Genomic DNA, 16,430 nt, shown 5'->3' on the forward strand with positions numbered 1-16,430 from the left:
GGGAGCGAGCTCCGCCCGTGGCAAAGGTCATGAGGAAGGAGGCTTGGCATACGCAAAGGCGGGATCGAGCCTCAGGAGTTCCCCTGGAAATTCTCAAGCATCTACCCCCCAAACCAGAGTCTGCCTACTTTCTGCTTTGTGCTTTCACCTACACCTCTGGCTTTACGGGGGGCTGTCCCCCACTACCTCTCTCTGAAAAAGAGTTAGCTTACAGCTCCAGTTAATAATTCCTGGGTGTGACAGTGTTTCAACCTACAAACTCTTTTGGAAGTCCTCTAGCCTGCCTGAATAGGTTTTTCCGGCCACATGTGATTGCTCAGAGCCTCCCAACTGTGAGAGGCATGAGATGTTCTAAACTGTCTAAATACAGATTCCTTTGAGCAGTTAAAAGATTGATTAGAAATTGTATTGGTGAAGGGCTTTTCACTTGTTGGGCCAATGTTTGCTGCTAAGTCTCCATATCCCTTACCTGCTGTGTCCTTGGCAGTGTATTGATTAATATAATTGGTGTAAGTAGTAGCTTTAATGTTTGTAACCTGGGACCCTTGAGTTAATTCTTTTTCTTGTTATAGCCCACCACACCTTTGCTCTGTAGGAATGCAACTTTATCTAATGCTTTTGGAGGGTGGCGCTTGACTTATCACCTTTAGAGAAAAATAAGTTTTCTGAAGAAAGGGTCTTAAAATGTTAACAGGCCTCCGGGCCAGAAGATGATGCAAATCACCTAAGCTTTTGCATATGATAAGTTTGCAGGAAGAAAGCCTGGCTTGCTGCATGACTCGACTCCTTCCCCCATTATCCTCTATGCATAACTTAAGGTATAAAGACTACTTTGGAAAATAAAGTGCGGGCCTTGTTCACTGAAACTTGGTCTCCCCATGTCGTTCTTTCTCTCACCTTCTGGCTGAATTATTCAGCCTCTTTTCTCCACTGAATTTCCTCACTGAGCTATCCTTATTTCAGCCTCTTTTCTTCACTGAATTTTCCTACTGAGCTATCCTTATTCTATTACTCTTTATATCCTTAATTACCGTTTAATTAAGCAGTTGTTTCCTGATCCTCGCCGACGCCGTCCCCGCTTTGAATTCCCTGGATCCACCGGGGCTGGACCCCGGCAGCTCCCCACAGCCAGAGAGTCCTTTCCCCCTTGTGTTAGCCAGAGTCCATTTCTGTTGCTTGCAGTGAAGAACTCTGATGTAGGGTACCCTTTCCCAGCTCCCACTAATCCCACTGGTTCCTCATCACCCATGTCCTCTGCATGCTGACAGTATCTTACCTACACTCATTTACCAAATGATAATGAACTGGTTGGCTAGTGGGACTATCATGTCAATTAGCCTGTGAGGAAAGGGACTGGATTTTATTCTTGTGATGTCCTCCAACTCATAGACGAGGGTCTGGCGTTTAGTAAATGTTTATTGGGTAAATAGATGAATGAATGAACAGATGAACTTATCTTACCATGTAGTAGGTGGCCTCTTCAGGCCTTCTGAACTGGTAAATATCTTAGAAAGGTTAATTTAAACACTATGTGTAAGACAGATTGGGAAACAACCTGGATACAGAGCAACTTGTCCATTCTCCTTTCTCTTTGACCTAAAACTAGGCTATTCGATTCCAATACAGTAGCCACCAGACATGGATAACTATTAAAATGTGCTTAGACCAAACAGAGATGTTCTTCAGGTATAACATACACACCAGATTTCAAAAAATATAAAAATATAAAAAATATCTATTTAATAATTTTTATATGGATTTCATGTTAAAGAGGTAATATTTTAGAATATACCAGGTTTAAAAATATGTTGTTAAAAATGAATTTCACCTGTTTAAGGTTTTTGAATGGGGTAATTAGAAAGTGTAAAACAGTACATATGCAGCCTACGCTGTATTTCTGTTGGACAGAGCTGCTCCAAAACAGTCCGTTATTCATCTTTGTTTTTGAAGGATACTTTGCACTAGACATGAAATTTGAGTATAACTTTTTTTTTTTCTTCAGTATCTTGTCTTTTTGTCCCTGTTGTTCTGATGAGAAGTTTGGTTGTAATTCTTATTCTGTTATGAAATTTTTGTTTTTCGTTTTGAGCAATTAATTATTGTATGTCTAGATGTGGTTTTCTTATAACTCATCCTACTTGATGTGTAAGATTTTGAATATGTTTGCTAATAGTTTCATTAAATTTGGGGACATTATGCCACTAACTCTTCAGGTATGTTTTTCTCTATCTCTTCCTTCTCCTATTGATCTGTCTTCACGTCCACTCTCTCTTCTGTCATCTTCTGTTCTCCTCTTAAGCCCATCCTGTGAATTTTTCATCTCAATTATTCAACTTTTTCACTCTAAGATTTTCATTAGATTCTTTTATAGGTTCTACTCATCTGCTGAGATGCCTTTATATTCACTCATTCTAACAACATTTTTCTTTAGTTCTTTAAACTTTTTTATAATAGCTGCTTTAAAGGCTTTGACTGCCAAATCCAACATCTAGACCATTTGGAGATTACCGTCTATTGACAACTTTTTTTTTTCACTATGGGTAATATTTTCCTATTTCTTTGTATGCCTCTGTGATGAAAGACTGTGATGAAAGACTGAAGACATTCTGGATTTGATCTTCCTCTGCAGAATTAATTTCTGTGGGAGTCAAACTGTCTCCCCTTGATCTTGCATAGGCTTGGTCTTCCATTTCATTGGATGAATTTGTGTAAGGTCAGAAATGTTCCCAGTTCCTCTAACTACTGCAGGACTCAACTTCCAAACTCAACTTCCCTTGCAATTTCCTTGATAGCTCTTGGCTCAGGGTAGATTTAAAGTAGGCCTTTAGTTCAGTTCAAAAGCTCAGTTGTGTCCGACTCTTTGCGACCCCATGAATCGCAGCACGCCAGGCCTCCCTGTCCATCACCAACTCCTGGAGTTCAACCAAATTCATGTCCATGGAATCGGTGATGCCATCCAGCCATCTCATCCTCTGTCGTCCCCTTCTCCTCCTGCCCCCAATTCCTCCCAGCATCAGGGTCTTTTCAAATGAGTCAACTCTTCGCATGAGATGGCCAAAGTACTGGAGTTTCAGCTTCAACATCAGTCTTTCCAATGAACACCCAGAACTGATCTCCTTTAGGATGGACTGGTTGGATCACCCTGCAGTCCAAGGGACTCTCAAGAGTCTTCTCCAACACCACAGTTCAAAAGCATCAATTCTTCAGCGCTCAGCTTTCTTCACAGTCCAACTCTCACATCCATACATGACCACAGGAAAACCCATAGCCTTGACTAGACAGACCTTTGTTAGCAAAGTAATGTCTCTGCTTTTGAATATGCTATCTAGGTTGGTCATAACTTTCCTTCCAAGGAGTAAGCGTCTTAATTTCATGGCTGCAGTCACCATCTACAGTGATTTTGGAGCCCCAAAAAATTAAGTCTGACATTGTTTCCACTGTTTCCCCATCTATTTCCCATGAAGTGATGGGACCAGATGCCATGATCTTAGTTTTCTGAATGTTGAGCTTTAAGCCAACTTTTTCACTCTCCTCTTTCACTTTCATCAAGAGGTTCTTTAGTTCCTCTTCACTTTCTGCCATAAGAGTGGTGTCATCTGCGTATCTTACCCTAGAGTAAATGTTTGCAAACTACAGTGATGACCCAAATCGAGCCCTCTGCCTTTGTTTAAAAAAAAAAGTGATATTAAAACAAAACCATACCCATTCATTTACACATTATCTATGAATGCTTTTGCTCCATAACAGCAGAAGTGAGGAGCTGTGAGAGAGATTGAATGGCTCACAGGGCCTAAAATAATTACCATCTAGACCTTTATTTATTTATGTTTAATTACCAACTCCATTTGAAATCATAGCATTTGCCCCAAAGATACAGATTTCTTGTGACTTTTCTGGATGCTCAGGGTGTTATTAAGGTGGCCTTTCCACTGTGGCTGGGCTGCATCCCCAGTATCCCTCAGGATCGCTTGACCTTTGGTCTCTGTCTCATCCTCAACCCTGGAGGCACCACTTTTTGATAAGTCTTACACAGTTTTGATACATAAATGTGCACATGAGCCTGGCCAAGGACTCCCTGGGTACACCAGACACACTTCTGTTCCCTCCTCATGCCCCAGGCAGCCCTCTGCTCTCTAGAGCCCTGCCCTGTGAATTCCAGTTGCTTCCATTGCCCCAAACTCGAATCTGGGTTTGCTTAGCTCAGCAGGACTGCTGTGCTCAGCCAAGACTCTAGCATACTGTGCTGCACTCAGGAAATTCTTTCCCGGAAAACAGTGACGGGGAACCCTGGGCTCATCCCACGAGTTGCCCTTTGCTTAGTAGCATCGAACTGTCGTGCTTCCTGTTACCCAACACCTGAAAACAGGCCTGCGACACTTTGCTGGGTTTAGCGGTTGTTTACTGCAGAAGGACCAGTCAGCTAATCAGAGCAAGAAGTGGAAGTCCTCCTTGGAAACAGTCTCTTACTAACGTGTTCATTTCTTTAAAAAAGGAAAGAGACTAGTTCAGATCATCTAAACTAGGGGGATTTTATACTGTCCTAGAAATAAAATTAGAAGTTTTATAGAACTTTTATAAGTCATGTGAAAAGGAAAGGAGGGTTTCATGCAGCTGTATGGATTAAATCCATCCCTTCAGAGCTGAGGATTTCAGGTTTCAAGTGAAAGCTGCCCAGTCATGTCCTACTCTTTGCAACCCCATGGACTATCCAGTCCATGGAATTCTCTAGGCCAGAATACTGGAGTGGGTAGCCTTATCTCCTGGGGATCTTCCCAACCCAGGGATTGAACCCAGGTCTCCCATATTGCAGGTGGATTCTTTACCAGCTGAGTCACAAGGGAAGACCAAGAATACTGGAGTGAGTAGCCTATCCCTTCTCCAGTGGATCTTCCCAACCCAGGAATCAACCTGGGGTCTCCTGCATTGCAGGCAGGTTCTTTACCAACTGAGCTATCAGGGGAGCTGAGACAATGATTTTGTTAGGTTAGGTACGCGACATAGGAGCTTCCCAGATGGCGCTAGTGGTAAAGAATTTACCTGCCAACGCAGGAGATGTGCCTTCGATTCCTGGGTCCAGAAGATTCCCCTGGAGTGGGAAGTGGCAACCACTCCAGTATTATTGCCTAAGATGATTCCATGGACAGAAGAGCCTGGTGGGCTACAATTCATGAGGCCTCAAAGAGCTGGACTTGACCGAGCGACTGAACACACACATGCCACCTAACAACCTAACATAATTTATTTAAATCTGAGAATTTAGGACTTCCCTGGTGGTCCAGCGGTTAAGGATCCACCTGCCAATGCAGGGCACATGGGTTCGATCCCTGGTCAGGAAAGACTCCACATGTCGTGGGGCAGAGAACAAGAGAATGCAATGAGAACTCCATGTGCCTCAACTAGAGAGTAGCCCCCACTCACTGCAACTAAAGAAAGCCCACCCACAGCCACGAAGACCCACTGCAGACACGTACAAATAACTTTTTAAAAAATAAATAAGCAAATCTGAGAATTTAGTGATCTTCCTTCTATATCTCCTTGTCATATGTATTCAACTAGGCAGCTACTTTAAAAAATCTCTGCATCCACTTGTTGGGTTTTGAGGTTACTGGCAAATGCTATCCAGCCGGTTATTAGGGCTTCCTGCAGAAACATCTTAAACTAGATCCTGGTGCCAATTCCAAACCCCAAAGTAAAACCTCAACTTTTTCCTGATCAAGGAAAAGCAACTCAAAGTCAAAAGGAAAACTGGGAAGAAAGGAAAAATAAGACTGTAGGAATTCTTTGCATTTCTTTAGAACTTTCTTATAAAACTGGACATTCAACCAATTTACACCAAGCATCTAGTGTGTGTTCAGAATGGTGCTCAGAAGAGAGATGCAAAATAATATCAAGCATGGTTTTACACTCTGCAGCCTTTGTCACAGTGGGCTGCAGAAATCACAGAAGTTTAATCAGGAAGTTAAAGTAACAATGCTGCTTACTTCATGAATTCTCAGAATAAACAGAAGCCTGGAAGGCCTGCCTATCCTGCACCAAAGACCCAAATCAGATTAAGGACTTGGAACATGGTTTCTTTTCCTTCTTCTCTCAAACTTTTTTCCTTTGTGAGAGAACAGAGTTCATGTTCACAGAACCTGAGCAGAGTTTACTGGAAAACACACACACACACACACTCACTTTAATTAACAGATGCCTTGATATTCTTAAAAGCATAAAATAGGATGGCCCTGGTTGTTTGTTCTTCCTATCTTGCACCATTTTTTCTTTCATTCTTTCATTTAAATATCTCATTTTTTAAAAAATAAAAAGAGACTGATACCTCGTCTTCCATTGGAAACTGGTGAATAGAATGAATACCCCCGTCTCAAGTCACACATAAAGGAGAAAGAGCTCTAAAAGGAAGGAAGACAATAAATATTTCAACTATTTATTGTTGTTCAGTTGCTCAGTCGTGTCCGACTTTTAGTCAGTATGTATCCATGACTCTCCATAAACTCACTCCATCTACTTGTCTCTTTCAATCATGTACACCACAATCCACCAGCCCTAGATGTCAGTTTTTGCCCCACCTAAAGTCATATTATTTGTGTGTGTGTGTGTGTGTGTGTGTGTATACACACATGTATACAAATACATACACATATAAATGTATGTGTGTACATGTATATGTGTACCCCAAGATTATAATTATAAATATAAACAATTACAAAAATTGATTTTTCTTCAAAATAAACAACCTTGATGGCTGTGCTATCCAACAACTTCAAGGCTCCACATTCGGAGTCAAGGGTCGAAGTCACACTTGACTTCCACATTCGGAGTCAAGGGTTGAAGTCACACTTGACTTGCAAAACAGGTTGCCTCTGATCTTGGTGCATTCCTGAGGCAGTGACCCTGAATGGCATCCCTAGGCAGCTGAACAGTATGTCATGTTCAGTGAATGACCCTAGTAGGAGGTCAAGCTGTCAAGTTTGCAGAACACTTTCTAGCACCTTTAACTCTTAGAAGATGGCTTATTCCATCTTGTAAACCCATCTCAGCTTGCTTCAGTTTTGTATCTGAAAGAGAGACACTAATATCCCCCTGTACGAAAGCAGGAAGTAGGCATGGGTAATTTCTTTTCATTTACATTTCGGATGTTCTATCCTGAGAGTGTCAGTTTCCTAGGAATCTTGAGGAGTCTGCGCATCCCAATGGCCACATTTCCTAAGCATAACCTTAAGATCTTCCAAGAAGCTTAACAAAATATTGTTATTATATTTCACTGAAACTGTCTTGGATTGTAAAATATATCAAATTTCAGAGATTATAACTATCAAAAATTGTCTATGAACATAAACAGTTCTTAGAATCCATGAAATACATTCTTATTTTTATGCTGGTGCTTTAGTTGCTCAGTTGTGTCCAACTCTTTGCAACCCCATAGACTGTAGCCCACCAGGCTCCTCTGTCCATGGGGTTTCACAGACAAGAATACTGAAGTGGATTGCCATTTCCTCCTCCAGGGGATCATCCTAACCCAGGAATTGAACCCAGGTCTCTTGCACTGGCAGGCGGATTCTTTACCAACTGAGCCACCAGAGAAGCCCGATTTTCTTATACCAAATACTTACCGAAACCCACAATTAGCATATATTTACAGGGTGCAAAGAAGCTCATGGGTTATTTTGATCCATTTTTATAATAACACTGAGATAAGCAAAGCAGAAATTTCTCTCACTTGATAGATAAGGGAACTGGCTCAGAGAGGCTATGTGACTAACCTAAGGCCACACAGCTAACCATGGCATGACAGAGGTGGGACAGGATCACAAGCCTCTTACTCTAAGTTCTGTGCTTCCTCCCCTATGCCACATTCTGCCTTCCAGAAAATAGGTACCACAGACACGTTAGCTACGGTGTCAGCATCCATTTCCTCTTATCATCCGGCATTGGAGGAGAGGTCATTATCAGCATCACGGTAATTCTTATTCCTGCTTTCCCAGCCTCCCTTGAACCTAGGGGTGGCCGCTTGGCTAAGTTCTGGCCAATGAGACAGAAATGGAAGTACAGTCAGAAATAAAGCCCTGAGAAGTGTTTTCTGTCTTTGTTTTGCACTCCCAATGAAGGTAACAGGTAGTACTCACGCTGTCCTAATTGTGCTCATGTTCTCTTGATTACAGTCATGATGGCTGGAGCTACTAAACCACAAAGAAAGGCTCAGAGGGTCACAGAGTCATTGATCCTGATGTCACTGAGCCATTGAACCAGTATCAATGATCACTCATCTCTGTATTTATTGTGATGTGAAAAAAAATTAAGTTATTAGAATCAAGTGTTCTGATACTTACAGGCAAATGCAATTCTAACTCATAAAACAGGGAGAGGAAAAAAATGTGGCAAGCAAATTTCTACAGGAGACGCCTGTCATCTCCACACCCTGGTGTTACTATTGTGATTATGTCTTTGTGCATGACAAGGCAAAAGAGGAAGGGGGCGGCAGAGGATGAGATGGTTAGATAGCATCACCGACTCAATGGACATGAATTTGAGCAAACTCCGGGAGACAGTGAAGGACAGGGCACTCTGCAGTCCATGGGTTGCAAAGAGTAGGACACGACTTAGCAACTGAACAACAACGTAATTCATGGCAAAGGGAGTTTTGCAGATACAAGAATGTCACTAATCAGCTGACCTTAAGATAGGGTGACTATCCAAGAAACTTAACATAATCAATGAGCTCTTTAAAAGCAGGGAGTTTTCTCTGGTAGCAGAAGAGGAAGTCAGGGAGCGTCAAAGTGTGAAAAGAAGTTTCTCCACTGCTGAGACAGAGGCCACAGGGCAAGGACCTGAGGCAGCCTCTAGGAGCTGAGAGTGGGACCCAACTGAAAGCCAGCAACAAAAAGGAGACAACAATCCTATGACCACAAACAGCTGAATTCTCCCAACAGCAGGCATCAGCTCGGAGGAGATTCTGAGTTCCAGATGAGAACTCAGTGGCCAACCCTTGATTTCAGCCTGTCATACACTGAGCAGAGAATCTACCCAGGCTCGGCCAGCACTGTGGTTTAAAAATGGGAGAACTTATTCCAAAAAGATCTCAAAATCTTAGAGCCTGGACATAAATTCTTCAGAAAATTTCCCAATATAGATTGGAGACTGAATTTCAACAAAAATCAACATCACCCATAGTACAGAATAAATTAAACAACAACACAATAGCAAAAGATTCAATTCCACTAAGTTTTATTTATAGCACTTTGAAAAATATTATGTCGATTTCTCTCTCCAGAAGGTTTAATTTCAAGAAACTCTACTTAATACACTGTGGTGACCTAAATGGAAAGGAAATCCAAGAAAGAGGGGACATACGCATCCGTATCGTTGATTCATTTTACTATACAGTGGAAATTAACACAACATTGTAAAGCAACTATACTCCAATAAAAATTAACTTAAAAACCAGAAAACTTGATTTCTTTTTCTGCCTTGCTTACTTCAGTTCAGTTGCTCAGTCGTGTCCGACTCCTTGCGACCCCATGAATTGCAGCACGCCAGGCCTCCCTGTCCATCACCAACTCCTGAGTTCACTCAAACTCGTGTCCATCGAGTTGGTGATGCCATCCAGCCATCTCATCCTCTGTTGTCCCCTTCTCCTCCTGCCCCCAATCCCTCCCAGCATCAGAGTCTTTTCCAATGAGTCAACTCTTCGCATGAGGTGGCCAAAGTATTGGAGTTTCAGCTTTAGCATCATTCCTTCCAAAGAACACCCAGGACTGATCTCCTTTAGAATGGATTCATTGGATCTCCCTGCAGTCCAAGGGACTCAAGAGTCTTCCCCGACACCACAGTTCAAAAGCATCAATTCTTCAGTGCTCAGCTTTCTTCACAGTCCAACTCTCACATCCATACATGACTACTGGAAAAACCATAGCCTTGACTAGATGGACCTTTGTTGGCAAAGTAATGTCTCTGCTTTTGAATATGCTATCTAGGTTGGTCATAACTTTCCTTCCAAGGAGTAAGCGTCTTTTAATTTCATGGCTGTAATCACCATCTGCAGTGATTTTGGAGCCCAAAAAAATAAAGTCTGACACTGTTTCCACTGTTTCCCCATCTATTTCCCATGAAGTGATGGGACCAGATGCCATGATCTTAGTTTCTTGCTTACTTAGGTCACTGCAAAATTAGCTTGGTCTTTTTAGAGACATGGAGCGAGGCTAGAAGGGTGCTCATTTTCAGGGTAAAAAGTTAAAACAATTTTGGGTACCTTTCCTTTGAACAGCAGGAATCCACGAACATTCAACCAGTTTTCTAAAGCAAGAATGATAATATCATGCCCATGAGTCTTCAGGGAGGGATGTGAGCACTTTGGAAGGTGGTAGAGGTGGGATGTGGAGAAGGCAATGGCACCCCACTCCAGTACTCTTGCCTGGAAAATCCCATGGACAGAGGAGCCTGGTAGGCTGCAGTCCATGGGGTCACAAAGAGTTGGACACGACTGAGCAACTTCACTTTCACTTTCATGCATTGGAGAAGGAAACAGCAACCCACTCTAGTGTTCTTGCCTGGAGACTCCCAGGGACGGCAGAGCCTGGTGGGCTGCAGTCTATGGGGTCGCACAGAGTCGGACACGACTGAAGTGACTTAGCAGCAGAGGTGGGATGAAGGAAGAGGGAGCAAAAAGGAAGGAAAGGAAAAGCAGAACCAATTGTGGAATCTCCACCCAAACATCATAAAAAAAAATAGGCTATGTCTTAATTCATTCAAAAAAATTGTTAGTAAAGACCTGCTAGATATTCAGGATATAAAATAGATACAAACCCTGCCTTCAAAGGGTTTCTATCCAAGAGCAGAAAATAGCAATGGGACAAAGCAACTATAAACAAGTAAGAACACCTGCAAGTCAATAAAGGGTTTAGAAAAGGAATAACAAGGGGCCTTTACAACACATAGGGTGACAGCAGCTCTCTCCAAAGAGGTTACATTGACTACTACCTAAAGGATGACAAGCAGGAGAATGTATTCATGGTAGAAGGAACCAAAGACACAAAGAGTCTGAGACGGGAAGAAAGTTAACAAGAAAGAACTTGAACTGAGTGGGCTTCCTTGGTAGCTCCAGGGTAAAGAATCTGCCTGCTATCGCAGGAGACACAGGTTTGATCCCTGATCCGGGAAGATCCCACGTGCTGTGAAGCAACTAAGCCCATGCGCCTCAACTACTGAGACTGTGCTATAGAGCCAGGAGCCACAACTACTGAAGCCTTCGCATCCCAGAGCCCACGGTCTGCAACAAGAGAAGCCCGCACATGGCAACCAGAGAGTAGCCTCTGCTCGGCGCAACTAGAGAAAAACCCACACAGCAACAAAGACCCAGCACAGCCAAAAATAAATAAAATCATTAAAAAAAAAAAAACACTTGAATCGAGTATAGAGGGAACCAGGAGGATGTGGCATGGGATAAAGTTGCAAAGCCAGTTCACTTTATGAACTATGTAAATACAGGGTCTTATGAGCCAGATTTGGAGAAGGAAATGTCAACCCACTCCAGTACTCTTGCCTAGAGAATCCTGCAGACAGAGGGGTCTGGTGGGCTGCTGTCCACGGGGTTGCACAGAGTCAGACACGACCGAAGCGCCTTAGCATGCATGCATGCTTTGGAGAAGGAAATGGCAACCCACTCCAGTCTTCTTGCCTGGAGAATCCCAGGGACAGAAGAGCCTGGTGGGTGGCCGTCTATGGGGTCACACAGAGTCGGACATGACTGAAGCAACTTAGCAGCTGCAGAAGCATGAGCCAGATTTAGACAGTTAGATTTTATTCTGAGCACAATGAAATGTTAATGAAGAACTTAAAGAAGAATAACAAAGTTCAATTTGCAGTTTCAGACTTGAGTGGAGAGCAGATTGGAAGATGAAAGAGTGGAAGCAAAGAGAACAATTAGGAAGCTACTATCTTGGCTGAGACAAAAGACAGTGAAAGCACTCAAGCATCCGTCAACAGACGAATGGACAAACAAACGTGGTAGATCATACAAGACAGTACAATGGAATATTAGCAAGGCTTGAACGGGAATGAAATTCTGACATGTGCTAAAACAGGGATGAACCTTGAGGACATGTGCTAAGTGAAAGAAGCCTGTCACAAAAGGACAAACACGGCATTATTCCACTTATGGGAGGGAATCAAGAGTCGTCAGATTCACAGCAGCAAAAAGTAGGATGGTGGTTGCCAGGGCCTGCAGGGAGGGTGGGGAGAACGGGAGTTATCATTTTAATGTGTCCAGAGTCTCCGTTTTGAAAGATGAGAAGAGTTCAGGAGATGAATGGTGGTGATGATTGCGTAGCAATGGGAATGCCGAATACCACAGAACAATACACTTAAAAATAATTTAAACAGTAAATTTTCGTATTTATATTTTAACACCATGACATTCCATCCAAGCCCTCAGACTTGGTGACAATTCCAAATGGACAGAAAAGGGAAGGGAGCCCAAGGAGAGTTGCCACACAGTTAGGGAGAGCTGTTCCTCAGTACTCTACATCTGACTACTCAGAAACTGGTTGGAAATGGGGCTTTTCTCTATGAGATTCTTCTAATCTCAGGCTTGGGGGTAGGGTGAAAAGAAAGAAAATGCCGCTAAACAACTCCATAAATATAGAAACGAATGTCCCTGGTGAAAACTCTATTATCAGGAGAGGGGCCAGTACCAGGCATATCATAACAAGGGGAGGAATTTCCTGAAACCACAGACAATTTTACAATGCTGAAAAATTGTTAAGCAAGACAATGTGGGTGAGAGTGCTCTGTAGACTGCAAAGTAAGCTCGGCATATCATTGTCAATCTAGCTGCAGAATGGGGAAAGGAAGAGGGGCCCAGAAAACCAAGTCAGAGGCTTTGCAGACTCTCCTGGGGCCACCAACCATCCGTCCCTCCTGGCTGATCAGGGAAGCAAAGGCGCAGGGGAGGGGAGCAGCTGGGGGCTCTTGCTTTCCTAACAGTGAGGCCCACAGACCTGTCTTCCACCTCCTCACCTGGGCCCAAGCACTACGCATGTGCAGGCTCACCCTTGTCATCCCACCGATGACCTCCCACCGTCCTTCCGAGGGAGGTACTGTTGGTATTAGCACCATTTCTGAGATGACAAAAGCTGAGGCCAGAGAGGTTACATAACCTGCTCAAGGCCAAAGAGCTATGAGATAGACGTAGGTGCTGGGGTCCCAACAAAAACCTGCTCCGACTTCCAGACTTTTCTAAGACCATTCACCAACTCATTCAACCAATCAACCAATGAGGAATACCAGCTTACAGTGATTCATGTATATAATGGAATACTACTCAGCCATAAAAAAGGAACAAAATTGGGTCATTTGGAGTAATGTTGATGAACTGAGAGTCTGTCATACAGAGTGAAGCAAGTAAGAAAGAGAAAAACAAATATTGTCCATGCATCTTTAAAAATGGTACTGATGAATCTATTTGCAGGGCAAGAATAGAGATGCAGATATGGAGGATGGACATATGGACACAGGGCGGAAGGGGAGGGTGGGACAAATTGGGAGGGTAGCACTGGCATCGATACACTGCCACATGTCAAACAGATAGCTTGAGGGAAGCTGCTGTGTAGAACAGAGAGCTTAGCGCAGTGCTGTGAGGACCTAGAGGATGGGATGGGGCAGGGAAGGGAGGGCCGCGAGGGAGGGGTTATATGTATGTAAATATAGCTGATTCAGGTCGTACAGTGGAAACTAACACGACATTGTAAAGCAATTAACCTCCAATTTAAAAAGAAAAGACAGCTGATAGTGTTCCCAGTCCTGGCTCTGTTCTAGAAGTTACCAACAGAGAAGCAGATAACACAGAATGCAGAAAGGCCAATTAGTCAACGGCCTCATACTCATGAAGGACTTTCAGTTCAGTTCAGTTGCGCTGCTGCTGCTGCTGCTGCTGCTAAGTCGCTTAAGTCGTGTCCGACTCTGTGTGACCCCATAGACGGCAGCCCATCAGGCTCCCCCATCCCTGGGATTTTCCAGGCAAGAACATTGGAGTGGGTTGCCATTTCAGTTGCTCAGTCGTATCCAACTCTCCGCGACCTCGTGGACCACAGCACGCCAGGCCTCCCTGTCCATCACCAACTCCCAGAGTTTACTCAAACTCATGTCCATTGAGTCAGTGATACCATCCAACCATCTCATCCTCTGAAGGATTTTAAATATTATTAAAAAGGAAAGAAAGTACGTTTAGTCACAGAAATACACAGAAAGGATTGAGAGATGTGCCTCCTACAACCTTAAATTCAAAGTTCCATTTACCATGCAACCCTTCACAGAGAGGTTGATGAGTGTCACAGCTCCTATAATTACCTTGTATGTACCAAAATTAGATTATATTGGGGGTTTCTATGTGCTTGAGGAGACATTAAACATGTGACTTTGGTTAAATGCAAATACACACAAAAATACCTAATACTCTTCTAACCCTGTCTTAGAACCTTTTCGGTCTTTACCGGGAACCTCAGAAAAAGGAAGAATAGAAGTCTTTCTCCACCACCTCGAAGAGGCCCTGAACTTGAAATGACAGCAGGGGTTACTGGGGACGATGACCAAAGGTTGCAGGGGTGGGGTGGGAGGGTCACACAGGGAGGCTTCCTGGAAGAGGCTATATCTAACCAGGGTCTTAGGAAGATGGCTAGCAGAAATTCTGCACTCAGGCGGGCCACCCTCACCCCACTGTCAACTGCAATCAAGGGCACATCTCTTATTAAACTCTCTAAACCTGAATTTCACCGAACAGCTTCAGAGATTCCTGTAAGGACGAAAAACGCTGCCTGTCAGACTTCCAGCACAGCCAATACGAAGAGTCCCACTGCTCCACGAGTGTTATCTAGCTCCACGGCGACTTCCACTAATAAAGGCGGAGTAGGAGTCAGCCTGCTAAAGAAACACGGCACAAACTTGCTGATGGCGTTCCTGCAGTCATGGAGTTCAGGAAGTGAAAGTGGAGGAAGGGGCAGATCTTAGAAATTTGGGAAGAAAGGGAAGCCAGTGGTGTGAGCTTCAGCCTGAGACAGGAAACGGCCAGCTCAGCTGCATGGCAGGCAGCGGGGAGGTCTAGAGAGTGAAGGGACTGCAGGCGGAACCCCGTGCGCGGTCACCTACGTGAGCGGACTCTGCGGACTATGCACAGGGGCAGAAGTGGGCCCTGCGCTGTCGCCCACCTCTTTGGACCTGACGGAAACTCTGGCTAAAGGAGCCCAGCTGTGTCGAGGTAAAGTGGGACTATCACAGTTTACAGCACAGCTTCAGGAACTTGCCTTTTAGAAATTCCTGCCAGTGGTCCCTACACCAAGAATAAGAAGGACTGGAGGAAACAGCACTTGGCCACAGATCTCAAGTTTGGTGGCTCTGTAATAAAGCAAGCTCGGTATGGATTTGTGTAGACAAGCACAGGACTTTACTCGCCCAGGTAGACGACAAACAGAAAAACGATGACCCTATATTGCCTTCTTGCGCTGAAATGAAACTTTCCTCCTGGGCTGAACTGCCAACTCTTTAAAAAAAAAATTTTTTTGGCCATGTGCAGCATGTGGTGTCTTAGATCCCTGACCAGGGATCGAACCCAGGCCCTCTGCGTTGGAAGCATGGAGTCTTCACCACTGGACCACCAGGGAAGACTCTGCTGCTTCTTGGTTAGTCTTTCCATTGCAGTGGTCAGAATCCCTCCCGCTCAGAAGCCCTCCCACCTGACACCTGCCCAGTGCCGTGCTGCACAGCTCTGGGTGGCACCATTAACATACCATGCAAAGAGGACACGTCCCCTGACCTGAGTGCTGCCCTACGGGTACAAAGTCCAGCAGCCCTGAGACAGTGCACATCCTCCCAGCCCACCATCCACACTTTAAAAAAAAAAGAAAGGCAAAGTCAAACGTTCAGGAGAAAATTGCACCGGAAAACCAGATGAAAGTGACTGCCTATGGCCATAGGAATCCCTGGGCTCATTCCTCACTCTCCAGAATAAAAACAGCAACAGTGATAGGAAGTAACAATCAAGCCTGGGTAATGAGGGGAATGGGCTTCCCAGGTGGCTCAGTGGTAAAGAATCCACCTGCAATGCAGGAAACGGGAGTTTGATCCTCGGTCTGGGAAGATCCCCTGGAGAAGGAAAGGGCAACTCACTCCATTGTATTCTTGCCTGGAAAAATCCATGGACAAAAGAGTGAGCTACAGTCCACGGGTTGCAAAGAGTTAGACAGGACTTAGCGACTGAACAACAGTTAGGAGAATGGCAGTTGAACTGAGGGCAGAAGTGAATAGCTTAAGGAAATTAGGAGTACAGAATTAATTTGGAGTGATTTGCCACCCACTACAGTATTCTTGCCTGGAGAATCCCAGGGACAGGGGAGCCTGGTGGGCTGCTGTCTATGGGGTCGCACAGAGTCGGACATGACTGA

The 16,430-nt window shown here is 44.1% G+C and overlaps 1 protein-coding gene and 1 non-coding gene across 7 annotated transcripts in view; both read right to left on the reverse strand.

The window, feature by feature from the left end:
- STON2 (stonin 2) overlaps window positions 1-16,430 on the reverse strand; it is a 182,013-nt gene that overhangs the window by 139,748 nt on the left and 25,835 nt on the right. The window contains exon 1 of one of the 6 annotated variants that reach the window (XM_061429616.1): window positions 6,320-6,844. The exons of the other annotated variants lie outside the window; for them this stretch is intronic. The gene's annotated coding sequence lies outside the window, so the exon portion shown is untranslated. Of the gene's footprint in view, window positions 1-6,319; window positions 6,845-16,430 lie in introns of those variants that run through there. 6 annotated transcript variants of the gene reach the window in all.
- On the reverse strand, window positions 15,578-15,650 carry TRNAW-CCA (transfer RNA tryptophan (anticodon CCA)). Its single transcript has one exon. It is a non-coding gene; the product is annotated as a tRNA-Trp (tRNA).

The sequence above is a fragment of the Bos javanicus genome, chromosome 10 (genome assembly GCF_032452875.1).
Source record: "Bos javanicus breed banteng chromosome 10, ARS-OSU_banteng_1.0, whole genome shotgun sequence".
In the NCBI taxonomy this organism is placed as follows: Eukaryota; Metazoa; Chordata; class Mammalia; order Artiodactyla; family Bovidae; genus Bos; species Bos javanicus.